Source organism: Musca domestica, unplaced genomic scaffold (assembly GCF_030504385.1).
Source record: "Musca domestica strain aabys unplaced genomic scaffold, Musca_domestica.polishedcontigs.V.1.1 174, whole genome shotgun sequence".
Lineage (NCBI taxonomy): Eukaryota > Metazoa > Arthropoda > Insecta > Diptera > Muscidae > Musca > Musca domestica.
The window spans coordinates 1,169,941-1,184,303 of NW_026712233.1; the positions used below are offsets into that span (position 1 = coordinate 1,169,941).

The 14,363-nt window shown below is 35.4% G+C and overlaps 1 pseudogene; it reads left to right on the top strand.

Moving 5' to 3' along the window:
• Nucleotides 1–1,970: 1,970 nt before the first annotated feature.
• The window catches only part of LOC131801805 (protein Wnt-6-like), an 84,319-nt pseudogene continuing 71,926 nt past the window's right edge, over nucleotides 1,971–14,363 (top strand).

Genomic DNA, 14,363 nt, shown 5'->3' on the forward strand with positions numbered 1-14,363 from the left:
ATCCTCGAAAAATTCCGTCTTTAGAGACTTCTTTAATTATATTCGAGTGAAGGAGTGATCCGAAAAATCACATCCCCGTGCGAGATCTAATTTCACATTTTGGTATAGACTTTAGTTTGTCATAAATATTGTTAAGGGTCAAGTTCGAACTATATCACGAACTTGACTCGATGACTTTGGGTTGAAAATTTTTGAAATTTGTGGGGGAGGAATCAAAAAGAGTGGACCAATGTGTTTCATTTTCACACCAGCCCCAGGAAAAAATATTGGGATATAAAAATGTTGAAGAAAATCAGACTTTGACTTTCCTTTTAAATTAAGTCATTTTATTCGAATTTTTTTACCTTTTCTGGGTGAGGTACATGAGTTCGTAGACAAGTATTGTCCATTTTCCATTTTGAACTATGTATTTTCGTAATAATGCGATAAGCTCTGTTATATTAAAGGTTTATATTCCTTATTAAAATATTTTGAATTGTTTGTGGAGATGGGACTGGAAAAAGTGGTCTGATATAATCCATTTTTGCATTTGCTCCAAGATAGGCCAAAATATAAGGAGGTGTTTAGGTTACGAGAATTTTTACCATTAGAAATTTTGAATCTTTGTGGAATGTAGAAGAACAATTTTGCCAATATTCTATTTTCGCACCTAACCCAGATGAGTAGACCGATATTGCTCATCTCCGAACTCGATTTAAGTTTGGCAGAAATGTTACGATGTAACAAGTCGGTCCTGCAACGAATTTCTTCAAAAAGAGACCTAGGGTAAAAAACCGTTAGTCGGAAAAGCTAATTTTGGCCCTCTGTAGCTCAAGGCTGAGGTTATAAAAATCTCCCTCTAAAATTGAGGACCTTTTCTCCTCTCAGAAATCATCAGTGTCTGATAACATTTCCACTGGGAAAAAAGTAACTGTGGACTTTATTTCGAAAGGAAAAAACTTTTAGGAAGAAATTAATCCCTACAATAAGGGGACTTTTTCAATCAGAAACAATCAGCTGTTAGTAACTGAAATAGAAGACATTTATTGTCTAGAAGAATGATATGCTTACTGATTTCCGATTTCACTTAACTGTGAAGTTTGTCAAATAAATAGGAATATGCCTACCTTTGGTATTTAGTAAAAAATTACCATCAATAATTGAGGGGTTTATATCGTCTTAATTTATCGTCAAATAATGAGCACCTCATTACTAAGCGAAAAATCTGGGCCTTGAACCGAAGGACCTTTTTCCAGTTAGAAAAATTCTCTCCTTTTTTCAGTAATTAAGCATTTATTTCGAATAAACTGGTGAGGGCATTTTCCACTTGGGGATAAGGACATTTTCCACTTAAGATAATGAGGACATTATCCCGAGAGGAAAAAAAAAGCCTTAATAAGTGAGGTCATTTTTTCTGTAAAAACAACAATCCTTAGAATCATTTAGAAAAAATCTGTCCTCAATATTATTCGTTGTAACTGAAGCATTTTTAATATCAAAATGTCGTCTTCAGTAGGAGTCGATTAGTTCCATGAGAAAAAAGCTGTTCTCAGAAAGTTAATTGATTTATCTAACAGGAAATCTCTAGAAAATGAGATGATTTTCCAATAGGAAAATTTCATTTTTGAAACTGTAATTTGGCTCTTGGTTAAAGGCATTTTTTGTGGCGCAAAATCAGTTGTACGTACCTTAGGACTTTTTTTTTCCAAATAATTAGAAATATATCTTTAGGCACTCATGTTTTCGTACTTCGACGAAAATATTTTCTACTGAGAAAAACAATTAGATTTTCTATGAAGTACCAGTTAGAACTTTGAGAAAATAATTATTTTTTTTCTCGCAATTTTCGGAATTAGATTTTTTACATCTGCCCAATAGTGAAATGGACGGGTTCGTTTCCATAAATAAAAGTTGGAAATATTTTGTAAGAGTGCCGGATGATGCATAAATTACCATTCTTATTAGTTTTTTCTCTCTGTGTACAGAAATTTGTGGTGATAATTCCAAAGTCCAGTTTTAAGAAAATTCCAAAAACAACAACAACAATAATAATAAACATCAGCTATAGTAGAAACGGCTAAATCAATACATTTGCAAAGATTAAAAAAGCGAAAGATCAGACAACCCTCATACAAATTAAGTGAAACCACAACAACAACACCACCAATGAGCAAAGCTTAAACGCACAAAAGAGTAAACAAAAAGAAAAGAGAAACAAAAGAAAAAACAAAACAAATCCTTTAAACTTCATTCACGCCGCAACAACAGCTGGACAACGGGCGAATAATCGCCAGCCAACCAGCCCAATAGTCGTCGGTCAATGTACAAAGTGCCAGCCGTCGCCGCAGAAGAAGAAGGAGAGGAAAAAGTGGAGAAAAAACATCACCAGTAGTGGAAGTGCAGAAAGGAATCATAAGAAGTTCCCATCATTTTCAAAGCGGCTTTTAAAACTATTTTTTATGTGATTTTTGTTTTTAACTTTTTTTTTGGTTTGGTGCGATCACCTTTGCCTTGTGTATTTCCCTTTCGTTTGAGGCCTAGCGGGGAAAAACGTAAAACCCTAAGCAACTCCTTGGCCAATCTCTTAACTCCTTTTCATATTAAAACCAAAAAAAAGCAAAACGAAAACCCAAACCAAAACAAAGTTCCGATAAAAGAAAAAACCAACAACAACAAAAACAAAGAAATAAAGCCAGCCACACATTAAAACGTATTTAATATTAACTTTCCAAAGAACGAATCAGTACGCGTGAGTCTTTACAAGAAAATTGACGCGTTTTTTCTGAAGGGGCTTCATTGGCAGTGGCCCTGCTAAAACCAACGAGATAATAACGAAAAATCTGCAAATGTGAAAAAATCTTAATTTGATCTAAAAAAAACACTAAATAAATAACTTAGCGCAAAATGATCAATCGGAATGATATAATTATCCAGTGAATCATCATCGTTCAATGTATCGCGGAACATGTGTCTATCGGCAGCTGTGACTCATTCAAAATGTTGCTGAAACTAACAAGAAATTATTTCACAACAATCTCAGTGAAAAACCGGGTTTAAATTATTCTCATCGACTTAATGTTCTATTATCAGACCACAAAGCAGTGATACATTTCATTGTGAGCTCGTGTTAATGTTATCTCCTCGGGATATTGAATTATTTGATTTGTTGTGACAATTCACCAATTGTCATTAGCATCGTCATCATCATCATCATCATTTGTCCAAAATCAATTTTGTGAAGCTGCACCGGTTTCATAAAGGCAGCGTTGCGGATATGCGGTTATTTATGGTATTTGCAATTGTGATATTTGCAATGCCAATAACCGGATTTGGTTGGTGAGTACAGATTATTTTGTAACACAGTATATAATTTTCACCATTATTGGATATTTTTCTTCGTCAATATAAATCTAAGATTTGAAGAAAGACTAACCTAAAAATATTTGAAAATGAGAAGACTTAGAACTGGGAGTTGCAGCAAATAAAACGAAGGTTCGTTTTAGATTACGAGTCTTACAAAGCATTATCCAATAATTTGCACCCGCTCTTACCTTACACAGTTAATTCTGCTTTTTAGTAGTTAGCGGTCTGATTCGCAATTAACTGGCAGCCTTCTCACCCGCTCGTATTTATAGGTCCTCATTTCTATGTGGAAGTTTCGGGAATCACAATCCCGTCTGTTATACAATATTCATTTCATCGGAATGGAAACCACATCCTCACACATATACAAACAAACCAATGCATGTAAACAACAAATTTACATAAATACGAGTGAGTGAGAATGCTCGACTAATAACGTAACAATAAGATCTCTAAAGTTGAAACTGAGACATAATGAAATAAATATGGGAAGGAACAACAATAGCTATAGTAAAACAAGCATGTAATACAATAGGAGATTGTAGAGAGTTCCATGTTTTTGTTGCAAACTAAAACAAGTAAAAAAACTGTAAGTTCGGCCGGGCCGAACTTTGGATACCCTCCACCATTTGGAACGAATTTGGCAATTCTCAAAAACAATAAAATGCGTTAAAACTTCTGTTAAAATCTAAAAAATACCGAATGTAGCTATTATATTAGGGTCTATACGACGACATGAACCTGCGTAGGTAACATTTGTCATAAGCCATTACAATATTCAAATGCGTAACTTAAAAAAAATCGGTTATAATGTCGATAAAATAAAAATACCGAATATCGGGAGATACCGTTATATGGGGGCTTTACGAAGAGGTGGACCTGCACAGACAATTTTCTGTCTTAGGCTGTTGTATCCATTACGAACATTAAATACCAAATTTGAAACAAATCCGATGAATAAATTCGCTAGAATAATCAAAATACCGAATATCGGGACGTGGACCTGCAAAGACAATTTTCTGTCTTAGGCTGTAGTATGCATTATGAACTTCAAATACCAAATTTGAAAGAATTCCGGTGAATAAATTCGCTAAAATCATCAAAATACCGAATATTGGGACGTACCGTTATGTGGGGGCTATACGAAGACGTGGACCTGGAGTAAAATTTTATCAACCTACTTCATTTTGTTCGGAAGCTAGAGTGATTGCCACAAACGGACAGACGGATAGACGGACGGACATTGATAAATCGACATAGAATTTTATGCTGATCAAGAATATATATACTTTATAGGGTCTAAAATGTATATTTCGAGGTGTTACAAACGGAATGACAAACTTAATGTACCCTCCATACTATGGTGGAGGGTATAATAACTTAATTAACTCAAATCTACTAGTTACATGTGTAACAGAAAGTACGAAGGGAATGATTGAATCAAAATTTCATTGCAAACCTATGGGGTCAGAACCTCTTATTACCGAGGGACATTGTTATTTCAGTTTTTTCAGAATTTTTAGAAAATGTTAGATCGTGCGTGAAGTTCCAGCTATAGTCAAAATTACAAAAAAAATCGAACATTTATCACAAATTTTATGTGAAATCATAAGTTCCATATTCATCATTTAGATATAACAAGAATCGCCAGAATCGCCGACTTGTTTAGTAAGTTATGACAGATAAAAGTATTGAAAATTGTGACCCTTTGTGGGTTAGGTACCAGAAAGGGTTCACAGATATACAAGGTGAGATAAAAAAACTGCAACAAAGTCAAACGCCATATTGTTTTGCGGTATTTTGGCTCATTCCCGACGAAGCGCTTGCTTGTGGTGATCGACACTTTGGTATTTTTTAGTATCAACCTTGCTTTCCAAAATACTCCAGACACAATAGTCCAACGGATTGGTATCCGGAGATTTTGGTGGCCATTGTGCGCTGGTAATGAAGCGAGGAACCTCATTTTGTAACCATTCTTGGGTGGAATGTCCAAGGTCTGCGGCCAAAATGTTTGCGTGCCCAAGGCTTTAATACACCCTCCAGAAAATTTTCGCGATAATATTCGGCATTTATTCTGATGCCACGGTCTATAAATAGGAGCGGAGAGCGACCAAAGGCTGTTATATCGGCCCACTCCGTCACCATGGCTAGCGCTTGAGTTCTGGTGGCCAACAGAAGGTGCGCATTTTCTGTTGCTGGACAACGAATGTTTTCTCAGCGGAATATACCAAATTCGGCAGTCAACAAGCGACCAAGCCAAATGAAGTAACTCTTTAGCTCTTTTGAGTCTATTTCCTATCTGTTACGGTGTAAGTTCTTGCACTTTTTGGAATTTGGCTTTATGGCTTTACCCTGAGCTCATTCTTCAATATTTGCCGAATGGAATATTGCGATATGTTCAGCTTACGAGCCATTTTTGGGCCACTGCGACGCGAGTTTCGATCAAGTCGTTTCTTTACTTTTCGAACTATTTCTGCTGATGTTGCTGTTTTCTTCCGTCCACTTCCTTGACGTCGGGCTATGCTACCAGTATCACGGTAATGAGCGATGGTACGAAACACAAAAGATTTATTAACATTTAAATGCTGGAGTGCTCTAACGATAGCCATTTGTGGTTTTCCAGCCAAATATAAAGAAAGCACACTATCACGCTTGAATTCCATCACGAATAACTTTTGTTCTGGAAAATTCTCACCAAAATGGCTGTGTACGCTTGTAAACAATAGAATGAGCTGTCACTGGAATAGTTTTAACCGCTGTCGGACGAGTGGCTTAGAAATGACAGCAGTCTGAAGTTGCTTGCAGTTTTTTCATCTCACCCTGTATATATAATTTTTTAGTGTCCTGGATACTAATCCTTTTTCTACTCACAATGGATAGACCTTAACATAACTATAGTACTCCTTTTTGAATGTTTAATTTTTCTGCATAGAAGGCTTATCTCAATTCCATTTCAAAATCGCATATCATAACATGTATTGAAGAAACAAAAGTCTACAAACTTTGGTGAAAACGTGGCTAACTTTTTTTATGAAAACTATTTTTGGCTAATCATACACATAAACCTCAAAAGCGTGTATAAGCTTCCTGCAAATTTCTTGGCGTTAGCTCGTCCACCCCATTAATAACCCATCAATGGCCAAAGTTGCCAAAAAAAGATTTTTCCATGTAACCGCATGAATCATAGCCAAGTGCGTCCATCATTTATCAAACGTTTTGCGAGTGAAACAGCAGTTCCTAATCACATCATTGACAATGTTGCACTTCCTGCTCAACTCGCACACATTTAAAGTGCAAATATTGATATGCCCATGTGCGTATGTATGTTTTCGTCTTATGTAAATATAGAAAAGCAGATTCATGTCGAGTATAATTGGTTATGGTCACAAGACGTCATCTGTTGGCAACCTTCAAAAATCATACGCTTGATTTATAAAAATCAAACAAACTGATGGACCTTTGTCTTGGCCATAGCAGTGAATGAACGAACTACCGAGCGAATGGCCAAAAATTAACGGATATGACTTAAAAAAAAAACTGAACTAAAGAAAAAAATTGGATGGCTGCACCAAAGCAACTTATTTCATTCACAAACATAATTATTGGCAGCCACAGCAACAGATTTACGCACACACACTCACTCACGTCTATCCGAACGTTGCCCTCACTCTCTCATAAACTTGACACATTAAAATGTAGAAAATTAATAGAACATTTCACGGCATCAAACATGACAACACACACAGGAAATTGTCACAAGAGCAACAAGAAACAGAGGAAGATGAAGACGAAGATGAATGCGAACGAACGAACGAAAAATATCAAAATCAAGATTAGGGCCAGCCAAAAAAAAAAAATTGAGGTGAACAAAATTAAACGGACGAAAATAGTCAAAATGCAAACGCACACACACACATTCGTATCGTTCTATTCAAAAATAGCCACCATCTGTGGGGAAATGTGGTGCTAAAGGGTGAGGTGCAGAGATGTCCTTATTAAAACATCAAAAGCTAGATTTTTCAAAATCTCAAAAAGTGTCAAAATAAAAATCACATTGGCCATGCCATGCAAGAGGAAAAACCGCTCGTCCGCCAACGGACCGAATGTGGGGTCTATCATCACTTATTCCTAGGCGAAAAGAGGTGAATTATTGCAATTACTAGTTTTATGATCCATCTGACGATACAGAATTCATGAAATAGTGTCAAATTGGCAAGATGAACGAGGGTGGTTTTGGAAGTGCAGAAAGAGTTTTTTGAGGTTTCATGTTGGGATAAGAACATTAAGAAGGTGGTTGGTTTAGGACCTTTGAGAAGTATTCTAGGATAGAACATCTTGCAGAGGCCGTCTTTAGATGGAAGATTTTTGAGAGGTCTTCGACAGATAGAAAACTTTGAAGACGTCTTCTACAAAGAGAAGTCCTTTGAGAGGTCTTCTACGGATAGAAGAGCTTTAGCTGGTCTTCTACGTATATAAAATATTTGAGGGTTCTTCTACGGCTTTTAGACCCTCAAGAGGTCTCCTATGGGGGACCCTTGACAGGTTTTCCATGGATTGAAGAGCTCTAAAAGCTAAAAGCACGGTTATAAGACGTTTGAGGAGCCTCCCATGGATGGAAGACTCTGGACAGATCTTCTATGGATAGAAGAGCTTTAGCAGATCTTCTACGGATATAAAACATTTAAAAGAGTCTGATCAGGTCTTCTACAGATAGAAGAGTCATAGGAGGTCTTCTATAGATAGAAGAGCTTTAGTAGATATTCTACGGATATAAAACCTTTGAAACCTTCTATGGTTAGAAGACATTTAGAAGAGCCTGAGCAAGTCTTCAACGGATAGAAGAGTCATAGCAGGTCCTCTATGGATAGAAGAGCCTTAACAGGTCTTTTAGGACTAAATGACCCTTAAGGGGTCTTATGGCAAAATACCCTTAAAATTTCTTCTATAGATTAAGGAAACAGGTCTTATATGGATAAAGGATCCTTCACAGGACTTCTATGGATAGAAGTCCCTTAACAGGTCTTCTAGGGATAGAAGCCCCTTAACTGGTCTTCTATTGAGAGAACCCTTAACAGGTCTTCGAAGGTTAGAAGACCCTTAACAGGTCTAGAAGTCCCTTAACAGGTCTTCTGTGGATCGAAGACCCTTAACGGGTCTTCTAGGGATAGAAGATCCTTAACAAGTCTTCTAAAGATAGAAGAGCCTTAACAGGCCTTCTGTGGATATACGACCTTTAAGAGGTCTTCTATAGATAGTAGACCCATAGCAGGAATTCAATGAATAGACGATCTTTAAAAGGTCTTCTAAGGATAAAAGACCCATAACAGGTCTTTTATGGCGGGGGACCTTTAACAGGTTTTCTGTGGATAGTAGACCCTTAACAGGTCCTTTGAGAGGTACCTGTGGGTGGAAGCTCTTCAAGAAGTTTCCTACCGATAAAATAATTTTGGGAGGCCTTCTGTGAATAGAAAACCTTTGAGAGACCTTTGGGAGATTTTCTATGGATAGAGGACCTCTGTGTGGTCTCCATCGGATAGAAGACCATAGAAGAGTATTTTACAGATATAAGACCATTCAAATGTCGTATAAAGAAAAAATAAGTTTGAGGGGTTTTTTGCGGGTAGAAGACCTTAAGCAGGGCTTGTATGATTGGAATATCATTATTTGGGCTTGGATGGGTGACCTTTAAGTGTAAAAAACGACTTTCTACAGGTCCTCTGTGATAAGAAAACTTTATTTAAGGAGTCTATTCTAAGAAACGAAATTGTTAATGGTATCAAATACAGACCCCTTCGGATAAAATACCCTTAACATTTTTGAGAGGCCTCCTGTGAATCGAAAAACTTTGAGAGACCCATTTTTGAGATGGATAGGGGACCTCTGTGTGGTCTTCATCGGATAGAAGACCACAGAAGAGTCTTTTACAGATAAAAGACCATTGAAATGTCTTCTGCAGAAAAAATATCTTTGAGAGGCCTTTTACGGGTAGAAGACTTTAAGCAGGACTTGTATAAATGGAATATCTTTTTTTGGGGTTGCATTGACCTGTTAGAGGTCTTCTGTGGATGGGTCAACTTTAATAGTAAAAACGACTTTCTACAGATCCTCTGTGATTAGAAAACTTTATCTAAGGAAGGTAAGGTTGATGGTATCCACTACAGACCCCTTCGGATATATGTTCATTTCTGCATTCAAACGTAAACAAAAAATTTAGAATTTTGTGAAAAATTATTGCAAATGTCAACAGAACATCAATTGACAAAGAACTTGGCTCGTTTGTTTTGCTCAGTCATTCAGTTCAAACATAAAGTCTGCCGGCCAACACAACTTACGGTTGGTTAAACTTATGCAAGCGTGTGACCGACCATTTGTTGCAATGAAAATTGCAATAAAAATTTTATGCAAAAAAAAAAAGAAAGAAAATATCATAAAAATAAAATGGATTTGGCTTGTGCCTCTTCAGAATTATTATTATTTTTGTTGTGTTTTTGTTTTTGGTAATTATAACAGCCAGCGGATAGACTGCATGACGATCGACTGACACCCACATGACATGCATGTAAAGTCTCGCTACACATATAGACACATATATAAATATCATCAATATGTGTAGAGAAGCATTTTTATTTATGAAAGCCAAGAAAAATAAAATCAAATCATTTTATTTCATTTTATGAAACAACGGCAAATGAACAATTTTCAAAAATAATTACCGACACGGACATACAAACTCAGATGGCGTGTAATGGTATTCATTACACACAAACGTGTTCATTTGTGTGTTTGTGTGTGTGTGCGGTTCTGCAGTGCAGTAAATCATACACGTTCCAAATCACATGAATATGAAAATTTATTCAATGAACTGCACAACAAATGAATTGATATAGGAGTGGCCATTTGAAATTCTAACAAGAATCAGATGAAATGTGAATGAATATTCTTGAATGCAGTGGCAAAGTTGTTTAGATAATGAAAATGGGGAGCTTTCAATGAGTCTTTATGGCTTATATCATGCGATTAAGGGTATATGGTCAATATAAATGTCTGAAAAAATATCTCGGACTACGCAGATTAGAATGTGAATTATTTTATTTTTAATGGACCATAAGAGACGTAAACTTGGATTTTTACAGATTTTTGAGTAACATCGGAGTTATTGTCGTAGATTTTTTAAGTATTTGTTTTTTGTACTATGGATCTATAATAACTAATTTTTAAGGTTTTTTTGTATTAAGTTGTAAAAGGAATTACTGTGGATATTTAAAGAGTTTTAATGCATTATCTTATTGGAGCCAGGATCGTGAGATTTTCAAGGAATATAAGAATTTTCTTCATGGAGAAGAAGTACCTCAGCAATATTCTTGAATTTTTTAAGGATTGATATACAAGATGCCTAATTGTGAGTTTTACGGAATTTCAAAAGAAATTACTTCTTTCTTTATTATCATCGACTCTTCAGGAATTTATTTTCGAGAATTTATAAAGGGTTGTTTTAAATATAATGAAGGTTCATTTAAGGAAACACATTTAGGTAGTCCTGAGAACTTTTATGATTTTTTAGGATTTTTTTAAAGATAGATTGTAAGATTTAGAAGACTTTCCAAAAGAATTTTAGTTTTATTTAATTCTTTGGTTCCTCTTCTATTGAGCTTACGATCTCGTCACTTGGGTAAAAAATATTTTTTGTTTTAAAAATTATTTTTAAAATAACTTCTGGGGAGAATATCCCAGACAAAAAAAAAAAAACAAGGGAACTGATGAGGATTGGTGGCTCTTTCCGAAACCTAGGTATTCCCTGCCTTACCCCCTGGTAAACATTATCATCGTTCTCCACTAATTAACAAACGCTGTTTTTATAAAAACAACAATAAGGGGATTAAGCCTGGCCATTTTGCAACAACAAAATACTATTTTTAAATATGTTTTCTCTCATGTCATTTGGGCTATTTGGAATATAGAGGATTTTAAATGAAAATGTATTGGCTATTGAATCAGAAATCGTGGAGTTTTATATATATATTTGACAAGGGCTGTCTGAGCAGTAATCTTGGATATTTAAGGACATTTCCCCCAAAAACTATATATATAACAACTGTAGATTGTTTGAGAAATTTGCGCTTTTAAAGAAATTAATTTCAAGAAGGACAATGTAAATATTTTGGACTTTGAGAATTTTTTTTGCAAGGAATATTCGTAGTATGACAGTGAAGTTTGTCCAAATTGTTTCTCAAGGATAACCGAAGTTCTTATCGTAAATTTTCTGTAGATAGTTTTAAAGAACAGCAATGGTGAATCTTTTACATAATTATTTGCAAGGACAATACGAATGAATATTGATAAAATTCTTAATATTTTTCTTAAAGGACTAATAGAAGATTTTTTTTTAATATTTTATAAAGAACAATCATAGCAATTTTCATGAATTTTTGAAGGTCTTTTTATCAAGGGCCGTGTACAGAGAAGGTGTTGTGGGGGGAAAGAAGACAAATAAAAACTAGTAAAAAAGCTGTAAGTTCGGCCGGGCCGAACTTTGAATACCCTCCACCATTTGCTTCAAATTTGGCAAATTTCAAAAAATTAAAATACATTAAAAATTCTGTTAAAATCTTAAAAATACCGAATGTTGCCGACGACGACGTGGACCTGCATACACAACTTTTTTCATAAGCCTGCACAGACAATTTTCTGTCATAGGCTGTAGTATTCATTACGAACTTCAAATACTAAATTTGAAATAGTTCCAGTAAATAATGTAGCGACATTATTTACTATATTAAATCATCAAAATACCTAATATCGGGGGGTACCGTTATATGGGGGCTATACGAAGACGTAGACCTGCACAGACAATTTTCTCTCATTTAGACAATTTCTCTCTCAGACAATTTTCTCTCTCTTTAAATACTAAATTTGAAATAGTTCCGGTAAATAATATCGCTAAAATCATCTAAATACCGAATATCGGGGGAACCGTTATATGGGGGCTATACGAAGACGTGGACCTACATGGCCCATTTTCTGTCTTATGCTGTAGTATCCATTACGAACTTTGAATACCAAATCTAAAACAATTCCACATTTGAGAAAATGTTTATCAACATACTTCATTTCGTTCGGAAGCTAGAGTGATTTCCACAGACGGACGGGCATTGTTAAATCGACATAGAATTTTATCCTGACCAAGAATATATATACTTTGTGGGGTCTAAAATGTATATTTTGAGGTGTTACAAACGGAATGACAAACTTAATATACCATCCATACTATGGTGGAGGGTATAACAATGGATGTAAGTGTGGTTTTAAAATAAATACGTTCGCAGGTTTATTTGGTGAATTCCTTTGTATACCCTCAGCCATATGGCTACAGAGGGCCTATATCATTTGAAATGGTCAAAACGTGCCTAGCCGAAATAACGGTCTAACCCTAGGTCTCTTTGGACCAAATCCGTTTCAGAACATTTGGGGTCGATCCACCGATGTCCGTCCGTCCGTCTGTCTGGCTGGTGCGCACGAAAACTCTTGAAGGAATTATCCGATTTGATATGATGATATTACTTGGTACATCGTAATAATTTTGTCAAACTTAGATCGAGTTCGGAGATGGGCAATATCGGTCCACTCCTTCTGGTACCTCCCACACAAAATGTCATAATTTTCAAAGAAAAGAAATTATTGCACAGAAAGAGAAGGGATAATCCGATTTTGCTCGAACTTTGCGAATCCTAATATTTTCATCAGTGCTAAGTCATGTGCGAAAATTTACGATATCGGTCCACTCCACCAGTACCTCCCCCACAAAGGGTCAAAATTTTCAATAATTACAACTCTTATAAAATGTGATGTAAGAGCCCGACAGCCTTCAAATTTCACACATCCCAATAATTTTTTTTATTGGTGTTAAGAGGGAATATATCGGTCCACTCCTTTTGGTACCTCCCTCACAAAAGGTCGAAATTTTCAAAAATATATATAAAATATATTTTTTTTGCATTGAAAGAGAAACGATTACCCGATTTTGCTCTAACTTTCAAAATCCTAATATTTGTGTCAGTTCTAGGTCAGGTGCGAAAATGAGCAGTATCGGTCCACTCCAGCAAGTACCTCCCCCACAAAGGGTCAACATTTTGAATAATTATAACTCTTATAAAATCTGATGTAAGGATCCGAACGTCTTCAAATTTCACACATTACAATATTTTTATAAACCAAAGATCTGGTGTTAACATGGAATGTATCGGTCCACTCCTTCTGGTACCTCCGCCACAAAGTGTCGAAACTTTGAATACCCATGAAGCTCATAAAACGCGAAATTAACATCCGATTCCATTCAGACTTGGTACATCTCAATATTTCTATCAACACAAGATCTGTTGTAAAGGTGGTATATATCGAACCATTAGACCTAAATAAACAATCCTTGCTAGGATGTCTTAAATTGCGACTAGTACCATTAAATCTGCCGGTACAATTATATGGGGGCTATACCAAAACGTGGACCGAAATGACTCATTTAAAATATCAAAAATTCTACGCACCTAAACTAAAGTTTTGTTTCCGGACTTACTAACTTATGCTAAGTCGTGATATATTTTATTTTTGTTTTAGGAAGGATTCATTCATAATTTTTTAGATTTTTTTTTCAAAAATGTTTGATTTGAAGGAACTTTGCATTTTATTATAAATATTTGCTATTGAATGAAAGTTTTCTGGATTACCGAAATTAAAATTGAAGTAATATAGTTATAGTTAGAGTTGAAAGAGATGGAATTTTTTGATTTTTTTTACGACTATGGGACTTTACTTTAATTAATATATATTTTAAGCACTTGAAATCTTAGAATTTTAAAGAAACTTTGAGAGAAGCATCTGGGAAATAATTATGGACTTTATTTAAGATGTATTGTTTTGGATATTTAACGAATTCAAGATTTACTAGATTCATAATCGAAAGAGTTACTATAGGTATATTTGGAACCGTGTGTTGGGATGAGTTTTTTTAAGACTTTCCGAGGTAAACC